We start from the raw sequence: 12,062 nt of genomic DNA, 5'->3' as shown, positions 1-12,062 counted from the left end.
TAGCTCCACTGCTCCTGATATGGCAATCGAGTATGATCCTATAAAAGGCTGTAAAGCAAGGATTGTACGACTTCCAATTCTACCACATCATCATTGTATCTATATTCTCATAGGTAATTCTCTCTTTTATTCTTCTAAGTTCTATGTAAGTTTGTGTGTGTACGCATACACTACTACAAAAAGTGAAAAAGACGACCAGAAAAAAAAGACGGTTTAACGGAAAACCGTCGTTGTTTTTGAAAAGACGACGGTTTTATAAAACCGCCGTGTAAGAATAACTTAAACACCTAAAAAATGGGGAATCCAGTGGTTGTTTTTAAAACATGACACACCTATTTTAAAAACCGTCGTCTTATTGAAAAAGGTTTTCTACAGAGTAAACTCGGAGCCAACAAACAACGGCAGAAGGTATGAATCCACCGACGTAGAAAGTAAAGACGACGATTTAAAGAAACAGCCGCCGTCTTTTCTCTGAAATAACCACGACCAAGTTTTCATATCCGGCGTCGCATAATTTCAAAAGAATCCACGGCGGTATAGTACAAAATACCGCCGTCTTAAATACATGTACAACGTCGTAAAATATACTTTTATCGACTTATTTCATGTTCAATACTACGACAGTATCTTTAACTCTAACCACGTTGGTTTGTTCAATTAACGCCATGTAAAAAATTTACTACGTCGTGAAGTTAAAACTACCGTCGTATTTATTCACTTTATATGTCTACCTGTATACCTAAACGGTCGTCTTAATTACATTATTTTTTACTATTTATTTCCTGGATTTTGCTAACCTATGACGGTAGACCAACTTAATGACAAGAATTGAGAATAACCATGACGGTTTATATAGAAAACAGCAGACATAATTAGATCTAAGATCCCAAGAGTTATGAAATCTTACCAGATGGAACTCTGCTCCTCATCATAATCGATCACGAAGGCAATATTTTAGAGGTTGATGATGTATGTGTCTTCGTGTCTTTGAAACACACGAAGGCACATACACATCAACATCCAAAAAATTGCCTCTGAAATTTGACGACGGCAGCCTCAGATTTGCAATCGAGAGACAATTTTTTGGAAGTTGATGATGTGTGTGCGTTTGTGTAGATACACAAACGCACACACACATCAACATCCAAACAATTGCCTCTTAAAATTTCACGACGACAGCCACAGATTTGCAATCGGAGAGACAATTTTTTGAACGTTGGTGATGTGTGTATGTTTGTGTATCTACACAAACATACACACACACCAACATCCAAACAATTGCCTCCTAAGAGGTGAGACAGAGAAAAGGGCAAAAAGAAGTTGAAACCCTAATTGAAACTAAAACTGAAAGAACTCGTGAAAAAAAACTCTATTTATAATTAAAAAATCTAATCCATGTCGGTTATATTACACTTGCCGACGTTTAACAGAAAGAATCTACGTCGGTAATTATAAACCTACTGCCATCTTACTTTAATATACTACGACGACATTTAAGACAACCAAAAAAGACGACGGTAGAACAAAAAACCGTCATTGTTTTTATATTCGTATTTGATTTTAGACAGAGAAAATGGCAAGAAGAAGTTGAAACCTTAATTGAAAACTAAAACTGAAAGAACTTGTGAAAAAAAACTCTATTTATAATTAAAAAATAAAATCCACGTCGGTTATATTACACTTAACGACGTTTAACAGAAAGAATCTACGTCGGTAATTATAAACCTACCGCCATCTTACTTTAATATACTACGACGACAAAAAGACGACCAAAAAAAGACGACGGTAGAACAAAAAACCGTCGTTGTTTCAATTTTATTATTTGATTTTAATAGTTTTGTCTCTTCTCTTTTTGCAGGACTTGGATAGTTCAAAGCATTGACAATGTCTTCATCATATCTCCCAGCAACTACTGATTCGATTGCTCAGGCTTTAGAGACCAAAGCCCCATCTGAAGCCATTTCTATTCTTTATCGCATTCTTGAAAACCCATCTTCTTCTTATGAAGCTCTACGGATAAAGGAACAGGCTATCACAAATCTGATGGATCTTCTTAGACAAGAAAATCGAGCAGAGGATCTTCATAACCTTCTCACCCAGTTGAGGCCTTTCTTTAACTTGATTCCCAAGGCGAAAATTGCAAAAATTATACGTAGTATTATTGATGCAGTTGCTAAAGTACCAGGCACATCGGATATTCAGATTTCCCTTTGCAAAGAAAGGTGCAGTGGACCCGTGCTAAGAAGCGAACTTTCCTTCGACAGACTAGTGGAGGCTGGCTTGCATCTGTTTTGATGGAAAACAAGGAGTATTCAGAAGCACTAAGTCTCCTATCAGGCTTGATCAAGGAAGTGAGAAGGATAGATGACAAGCTTCTTCTTGAGAAGGCTCCATTTCTCTTTGAGAAAGACAATGTGTCCTTGAGATACATCCAAATTATTTTCTTTGAGATGTGAGAGAGAGTGTCTGTGAGAGAGGAAGATGAGCCTCCAGAAGAACTTGGAACCCTAAATGAAAACTGAAAGAAAGCGTCAAATTTATACAATAAATCTTTAAAACCCACGGCGGTCCTTACACACAAACCGCTGTTTAATTGTAAACATCCACGTCGGTTATTATTTAATCCATGTCGCATATTATAACATAATTCACGTCGGTATATTACAAAAAAACGACGTGTTAAATCAATGTACAATGACGCGAGAGATTAATTTATCGACTTTTATTTTGGAGTTTACTACGACGGTACCTACAACACTACTGTCGTATTTATTTACCACGTCCTAAGTTCAAATTACCGTCATAGTGTTGTTATTTATACGTCTTCCTTCTCTGTAGACCGCCGTCTTATTTTTATGAAATGGTTTGTGAATATATTCAACTTTTCGTCTACTTGACTTACACTTGCATTGTTTCCAAACCCGAGAAAAAATTTCAATCTCCGAGAGAATACTTTTCGTCTTTTTTCCTTGTCAGAGCATTGTCAGTGTATCTCATCGTCTTCCTCTCGTCTTCGTCGTCATTTCTAAACTTAAACACCAAACTCCGAGAGAAAGCTTTCATTGCACTCAAAAGGTAAGCATTTCTCACTATTTTTGTTGCTGTTTTGCATGCTCATACGGTTTTTGTTTTGAAAATCTTTTTCCTTTTTTCTGGCCAAAATCATTTTAATTCTTTCCAAGTTTGATAAAATATACAGACAAAGAGGGAAAGTTTCCAACTTTGAACACAACTACTTCAACTAAATAGGACGATGGTAGCTTCTTATTTACGTGGTTAAATTTATAGACCACGACGGTTCGTCAGTCGTCCTAGGGTCGTCTGAAAGTTGTTCTAAGTTGTTTTTAAAATGACCTTCGTTTTTTTATTTGCTTGTTTGATTGCAGGTTTGATTTCTCTGAACCATGGTTTTTATTTTTCCTAATTTATAAAATACAAAGACAAAGAAAGAAGGGTTTGGAATCTTATATAGACGATGGTATCTTATTATTCACGTCGTGTGAATGTTAATACCACGACGTTATATTAATATTAACGTCGTTTGAATTTAAATATCACGACGGAATGTAAATATCGCCGTAATAAGTTCTTATTACGTCTTCTGTTATATTGTTTCGTCGTTGTTTAAGTACCATCGTTTTAAACATTTATTACGTCTGATGTTATGTTATTGCGTTGTGTAAAATCTTATCATACGTCGTGTTTTATAAATAACCGTCGTTTGTGTTCTTAATTTTTTCCTGAAATATTTTCACTTGCAGGTTTGATTTGTCTGTAACCATGGTTTCTCAAAGTAAGGACTCTGGCTCGAAAAAAAATGGAGGTAAGGAGCTTGGAATGGTAACTCCTCAAGACAAATCCTTGAAGAAGATGAAGTTTGTTTCATCTGCTGAGACAGAACCAGCCAGCACGACAACAATTTCTGAGGATTCAAAGTCAGGTCGAGGTATATGCATAATGCCTCATGTTGTGAAGAGAAAATATCAGAAAATCAAGCCAGTTGTTGAGTATAATAAAAGGGGGGAAGGATGTGGCCCTGCACATACTGAGATGCAGTCCTACATTGGTGTGTTGGCACACTCCAGAGTCCTACTTGTGGACAAGAAATGGGCTGAAATCCCCAAGGATATAAAAGAGCAGATTTGGGAAGCCGTTGACATGGCTTTTGTGGTAGGTCAAGGGGGCAAGAACCTGGTGTTATCTTCTGCTGCCAAGAAATGGAAGGATTTCAAGTCTACACTAACGAGGCATTATATCATTCCATTCATCAAGGAGAAGGAGAAATTAGGCCAACCCCCTTATCTATATAAATTCATAGAGAAAGCAGAATGAGATGCCTTTGTAGCTTCAAGGTTATCCCAAGAATTTGTGTCTGTGCATTCTCAACATTCACTGATTAGGGAGAAACTTGAGTACAATCATCGATTGTCTCGAAAAGGATATGCTGGTTTGGAGGATCATTTGGAGGAAACCATGCCCGAGGTAGAAATTGATCGATCTACCTTATGGAAGAAAGCTAGACAAGACAAACATGGTAACATCCCGGATCCAAAGGTGGCAGAGAAAACAAAATTAATTGTATGCCTACTCACTCTGTTTTAAATTTTTATTAAACTGTGTATTGCCCTGATAATTCTTATTACATCTTATGTTATATTTTTCGTCGTGTGAATGATATTACTACGTTGAGATATTTTAAAAAACGTCGTTACAGGTCTGAATTTGGAATCGCTACTCTGTTTTTTTTTAATTATAGCATAAGACGTCAGTGGTTTATTTATTGCGTCGTTTGAAACTACTAACCATGTTGTTAGTTAAGTACCGTCGTGATAAATTTATGATAACGTCGATTGCTATGTTATTGCGTCGTGTGAAATTATATAATACGTCGTTTGTTTATAAATAACCGTCGTGCGTTTTCTTGTGCTGACTTTTTTATATATCTTTGTTTTAGGATGAATTGCAAAAACAAGTCTCTGAAGGCAGTCTTAGTGTATCTGGCAATAATGATGTGTTGACAATGGCTTTGGGTCTCGAGCATCCAGGGAGAGTTAGAGGGGTAGGTGCCAGGATTCCCCTAGGCAATACTTCAATTTACCTAGACAACAGAGGGTAAAGTTTGCCAATCAATTAAAGGAAAGTGTAAGACTTGTCCTTCAAGAAGAGACTTTGAAGATGGAAGCTAGATAAAGGGAAATGACTTTAAAGATGGAGGCTAGAACCAAGCAATTGGTAGAGGCTGAGAGGGAAAATTTACTGAGTCAGCTTTCCCAACTCATCCCCAATTTTGATCCAAGCATGCTTAAACCGAAAACTAGCCCCTGTCAAAACCAAGGTCGGACAAAGCAAGCTGCTCTGGGCTGATGGGATATCCCTACATTTTGAGGATGATACTGCCAAAAATGGGGAAAAGCAGGATGAAATGGTAACATATCTGAACTTTGAATTCTCTATTTTTTTTAAAAGCTATTAGACGTCGTTATTATGAATCAAATCGTCATTTGAAACACATACCACGACGATTTTATTAATAAACCGTCGTTTGTATTTCAATACCACGTCGTATTTAGTTTACTTGTTTTACACGCCATTAGACGTCGTTATTTTTGAAAACTTTTATGGTGATTTAGACGACGATTTTTGTCCTTACTGACGTAATAGGTAAATCCCCATGACGTTTATTATTTACCATCGTTTAATGATTTTAAGACGTCCATAATTCTTACATACCGTCTTATGTTATGCCTTACCATGACGTTTTGATTTAATTTTTTTACTTTTTGTACAATCTGTCTTATATATATATTTCTTTATTTCTTAAAACAGAAATCTAGGGATTTAGAAAAGCAAGATGAAGAAAAGAAAGATGAAAAGCAAGATGAAGAAAAGCAAGATGAAAAGGTATATTCTCAGAACTTTGCCTTTTTTATTTGTTTTTCAAATTTCAGACATCGATATTTTCTTTAAACCGTCGTTTGTTTTAAATTTCAACGGCAGTTTTGTTTTTAATTGAATTTTTACATTGTTGAACAAGCTTTCTTATACATCTCTATTTATTTATTAAAACAGAAATCCAGTGGTGGAGAAAAGGAAATTGTGGTAAATTCATTATCTATGAATTTTGCATTTCAATTAGACGTCGGAATTCGTTTTCTATGACGTAATAAATTATTCACCACAACGGTGTTTTGTTACCATCGTTTAAAGTTTTATCAGACGACGTTTTTTTCGTTAAACCGTCGTGTTTGTTGAATTACCACGTCATTTTATTTTGCTTTATTTCTTTAAACAGAATATTGAAGTAGTTGATTATTCAAAGCTGGAGGTGCCATCTTCTTTACAATCCCTTTGTCGTTATGTGGAAACGACACTAAAGGCTCAGGAGAAGATTATGACCTTTACAATTGAGAAGGAGGTGTTTGGTGAAGATCGTAGTACCATCGTCTTGCCTGAAGATATTACACAGTTAGCAGGCATGGAAGAAATTGGGGCTACTGTGGTTGCAGTATATATGAGGTTTATCCTTATTAAATATTTATTTCCTTTCTGTTGAAAAAAAAAAAAAGTCATGTGATCATTTCATATATATATTTAGGTGCCTATTTGATAATTTGAAAGCTGCAAATATGTTGAACATGGTTGGCTTTATCGACCCTGCTCAAGTTAGTGCCAACGCTGGCGTCATTAACTGAGAGATCACGTTTGGTAGCCAATCGACTTCAAAAGACAGATGGCGAACATATTTTCATGATGCCTTACAATCCAGGGTTAGTCTCCTTAACAGGATTTTGTTTGTATGATGCACTGTGTATAAAATTGTTTAACTAATTTTCTGCGGTTTGAAACTTCTAACCACGTCGGTGGTTTATTTATGGTGTCGTTTGAAACTTCCAACCACGTCGTTAGTTAAATACCGTCGTGATAAATTTATGATGACGTCGATTGCTATGTTATTGCGTCGTGTGAAATTATATAATACGTCGTGTTTTTTTATAAATAACCATCGTGTGTTTTCTTGTGCTGACTTTTTTATATATCTTTGTTTTATACTAATTATGTGCAGCCATCATTGAGTCTTGCTCATTGTGAGAATAAAGAAGGAAACTGTCTATTTTCTGGATCCTCTGCCCGAAAATCGAGTGGTTGATAAGGAGGCCAAAAACATGTTGAACAGTGCTGTCAAAATGTATAATTCACACATAGGCAGACAAGGCCGTAAAGCAACCATTTGGAAAACTCTACCAGGCACACCAAAGCAACCAAGCAATGTTGAATCCGGCTATTATGTCATGCGCTTCATGAGAGACATCATCATGGATCCTTCCCTGGAGTTTGAGAAGACGGTAAGAAGAAAATTTTTAGATTTATTTTATGTGGTTTTTTGTATTATCAACGACGGTCCTTTAAAATTACCGTCATTGCATCGATATACTACGTCGGTTATGAAAAATAGCGTCGTATGTGATTGAATTTCTGTTTATTTATAAAGCTTAATAATCATTGTTTATGGATTGCAGTTTGCGAAGGGAAAAGATCAAGCGCCATACCCCCAAGCAGCCATTGATGAAGTCATGAATGAATGGGCAGAGTTTGTTTGCCTTCATATGGAGTAGAGGATTTTTAGAACACTTGATATTTTTATATAATGTACAAATTTTGTCTATAATATACATCCTTTTTTCCCTGAAAATTTGTTGAGGTTTTCTTAATTTAAAAAAAAGAAATTGCGTAACCGACGTGTAATAACATTCCAAAGACATAATTATGTCAAAAACCGTCGTCTTATGGAGTTGGAAACAACGTCATCGTTTGAAACAAATCCGACGTAAAAGGATATTTAGACGACAGAGATGACGTGGTAATTAAATTACATGGTGACACCTGTGTAGTTTAAGTCGTGATATACCGTTTGTACATCGATGCGACATCGTTTGAGTGAAAATTTCGTCATGGTTTCGCTTTTAAACGACGTCCTTTTTACAAGTAAGTCATTTATTAAATTTAGAACGTCGTTACTCTCTTAACGCCAACGTGGTTTGTTGTGTTTGTAGGAATATTTTATTCTATATCATTCAAAATATTCAAAATAAATTTAAAATATATCAAAAAAATGCAACATCAACTCCTATGAAGTCATTGATATATTTTCTTCCCCCTAAAGCTTAAAAAAATGCAGTTTGAGTAATACAAATTTAAAATGACCACCCAAAAAAAAAATTATTTTGATGAGTCATAACATCACTTATAGTTTGATGGTTTAGGGTTTAGGGTTTAGGGTTAAAGGATAATTTTAAGGGTTTAGGGTTTAGGGTTAAAGGATAATTTTAAGGGTTTAGGGTTAAAGGATAATTTTAAGGGTTTAGGGTTTATGTTTGTTATATATTAGGCTGTAAAACCATAAACCCTTTTATAAAATTATATTTTAAAAATATATCATTTAGGGTTTAGGGTTTAGGGTATTACTTTTTAACGACGGTGTTTATGTTTTCAGTCGATGATTCACGAAGTGCGCTTTCTAAACCGGCGTTCCTTTAAAATGACGTTGTACACGAATAACAATGCCATCGGTTTAAAAAAAAAATGTAAAAGGTTATTCAAACGACGCTATTGGTTCAGCAGACGACGTGGTTGGTTTGAAATAAACGGTGGTAAGTTCAGTTTTTGAGTCGTGGAATATTGAGGTTATGTCGGTTTTGGTGAAACTTCCGCCATGGTTTCGCTTTTAAACGACGTCCTTTTTACAAGTGAGTCGTTTATTATGATTTACAACGTCCTTCATTTCTTAACGCCGACGTGGTTTGTTGTTGTTTATAAGAATATTTTATTATTTTTAATTCAAAATATTCAAAATAAATTTAAAATAAATCCAAAAAATGCAACGTCAACTCCTATGAAGTCATTGATATATTTTCTTCCCCCTAAAGCTTAAAAAAATGCAGTTTGAGTAATACAAATTTAAAATGACCACCCAAAATAAAATTGTTTTGATGAGTCATAACATCACCTTATAGTTTGATGGTTTAGGGTTTAGGGTTTGGGGTTGTTATTTATTAGGGTTTAGGGTTTATGTTTGTTATATATTAGGCTGTAAAACCATAAACCCTTTTATAAAATTATATTTTAGAAATATATAATTTAGGGTTTAGGGTATTATTTTTTAACGACGGTGTTTATGTTTTCAGTCGATGATTTACGAAGCGCGCTTTTAAACCGGCGTTCCTTTAAAATGACGCTGTACACGAATAACAACGCTATCGATTTAAAAAAAAAACGTAAAAGGTTATTCAAACGACGCTATTGGTTCAATAGAGGACGTGGTTGCTTTGAAATAAACGGCGTTAAGTTCAGTGTTTGAGTCGTGGAATAGTGATTTTATGTCGATTTTGGTAAAACTTTCGCCATGGTTTCGCTTTTAGTTTTGACGACAAATTTTTGATTTTGCGTCGTACATAGTTTTACCACGACGTCTTCAATGTAATAAGCGTCATGTTTAATGTGAAATTTTAACGACGGTTTTTTTTCCGTCGATGTTTTAAAGAGCACGCTTTCGAAAAAATTTCGCGCGACCTAAAATTTTTAGATTTCGCTCTAAGTCTTATACTTGTAACCCTAAACCCTAAAATTTTCAGATTTCGCGCAACATAACATTTCGCTCTCTCACTTCAACTCTAATTCAAAGTTGGGCTCTCCAGGCTCCGTTGAATCCGAGTAGGCCATAATCTGTGAGCTCTGCCTACCTGTAAGTACAAACACTTATCTTCCCCTTGTAAATTCATTGAATGATATTAGGTTGTTTTGTTAAAGGGTTTTAGATATATGTTTTGCGATCTTTTAATAATGTTGTTGGAGGTATGGGTTCATGGATTTTCTGTTTAATGTTTTCATGATCAATCGGGAATGTATTAATGTTGTCAGATCTTTTAATCACTCTCTGTTATGTTGAATCGGGAATGGATTTATTGTTTTCATGCTTAATATATGTTGGTTTCATGCTTAGTATACGTGTTCTTAATACCCAACATAAAAATTAATGTATATGTTGTGTTCTTAATAGGGTTTTGGGTTCTTGAAAATAAACTGGGAGCTCGACGCTTTTTTAGGCATACACGACGGTTTTCTTTAACTACCGTCATGGTTAGAATTAGACGACGTTTGTTGAAAATCCGTCTTCTATATATGTCCAATACGTCTGTTTTTGTTTAAAAACTGTCGTCTGTATAGTATATTACTTGCTATTAAAAATTTATATAATCTGCTATAGTGATGGTCATTGCTTGTCTTTTCACTTTATTATAGATAATAGGGTATAGTGTCGGAGATGGATAAGTCATGGATGCACTCGGATAGAAGATCGAAGGCATATGAGTTAAGGGTGGAAGCATTTTTGAACTTTTCTGTAGAAAATCTTCTAACTACAACACATATCCATTGTCCATGTGTTAAATGTGTGAATTTGAAATTGTTTGGGGTTGGAATTATAAGGGATCACTTATACTTTAATGGAGTTTACCAAAGCTATAAGAATTGGACATTTCACGGAGAACCTTGGGAAGCAACTACTAATGCTAGTAGAAATGTTGAAGAAGATGATGACCATAGTAGGTATAGTTTTGTGTCCGAAGAAATATAGATGGATGATAATGATTTTGGTGATTTTGGATCGGCATTAGTGAAGTTGTATAATTTGAAGGCAAAACATGGGATGAGTGATGTCTGTTTTACAGAATTATTGATACTTCACGGCGATTTGCTTCCAGAAGGAAATACAATACCGGCCTCTATGTATGAGGCAAAAAAGACTTTGTGTGCATTGGGGCTGAGTTATGAGAAAATGCACGCATGCCCCAATGATTGCATCTTGTATAGGAAGGAGTATGAAGATTCAACTAATTGTCCTATTTGTGGTATCTCAAGGTGGAAGGAAGGCAAAGATTCAATCTTGAAAGAGGGTGTGCCAGCGAAGGTGGTGTGGTATTTTCCTCCAATTCCAAGGTTTAAAAGGATGTTTCAATCACATGAGACAGCTAAGAGTTTGACTTGGCATGCTGCTAGAAAATCAATTGATGGTCAGATGTCTCATCCGACGGATTCCCATCTTGGAAACTTCTTGATGATAAATGGCCCGAGTTTGGTAATGAGCCGAGAAACTTGAGATTGGCTCTTTCATCTGATGGATTCAATCCTCACAGTTCTCTAAGTAGCAGATATAGTTGCTAGCCAGTTATCTTAGTTACATATAATCTCCCTCCATACGAAAGTTCATGATGTTGACCTTATTGATTTCCGATCCTAAACAACCCGGAAATGATATAGACGTCTACTTGGAGCCTTTGATTGACGATTTAAAATCTTTGTGGGATGGGATTAGAGGAGTGTATGATGCACATAATGGAGAATACTTTACACTCAGAGCTGCATTAATGTGGACAATTAATGATTTCCCGCCTATGGAAACTTATCTGGTTGTGTTGTTAAAGGATATAAAGCTTGTCCAATATGCGGCGATGATACACCTAGTCACAGGTTGAAAAATGGCCACAAAATTTGTTACATTGGGCATAGAAAATGGTTACCAATCAATCATCCATATAGGAGTCAACGTGCAACTTTTAATGGAAAACCTAAATATGGCATGCCTCCCGAGTCATTAACCGGAGAAGAAGTGCTGCATATGGTTGACGATGGTGACAGAGTTTGTTGGAAGAAGAAATCAATATTCTTTGATCTCGAGTATTGGAAATACCTTCCTGTGAGGCATGTCCTAGATGTTATGTACATTGAGAAGAATGTTTGCGATAGTATCATTGGTACATTGCTGGAGATCCCTGGAAAAAATAAAGATGGATTGCTGCTCGATTAGATTTATTGAACATGGGGGTCAAAACTAATTTGCAACCCGAGTATGGAGAAAGACGTATTTGTTTGCCTCCCGGGCCTTGGAATTTGTCAAGAGTAGAGAAGAGAGAGGTTTGCAATTCTTTCTATGGTATGAAGGTTCCTGAAGGTTATTCTTCAAATATAAAAAATCTTGTATCTTTACAAGATTCAAGACTTCTTGGCCT

The 12,062-nt window shown here is 35.6% G+C and overlaps 1 pseudogene; it reads left to right on the top strand.

Annotated features, from left to right (window-relative positions):
* Positions 1-1,863: 1,863 nt before the first annotated feature.
* LOC148920935 (26S proteasome non-ATPase regulatory subunit 11 homolog pseudogene) lies at positions 1,864-7,147 on the top strand (annotated as a pseudogene).
* The last annotated feature ends 4,915 nt before the right edge of the window (positions 7,148-12,062 follow it).

The sequence above is a fragment of the Prunus mume genome, linkage group LG1 (assembly GCF_029339155.1).
Source record: "Prunus mume cultivar Tortuosa linkage group LG1, ASM2933915v1, whole genome shotgun sequence".
Lineage (NCBI taxonomy): Eukaryota > Viridiplantae > Streptophyta > Magnoliopsida > Rosales > Rosaceae > Prunus > Prunus mume.
Note: the sequence above shows the minus strand (reverse complement) of the source record. Positions and strands in the feature narration are given on the sequence as shown.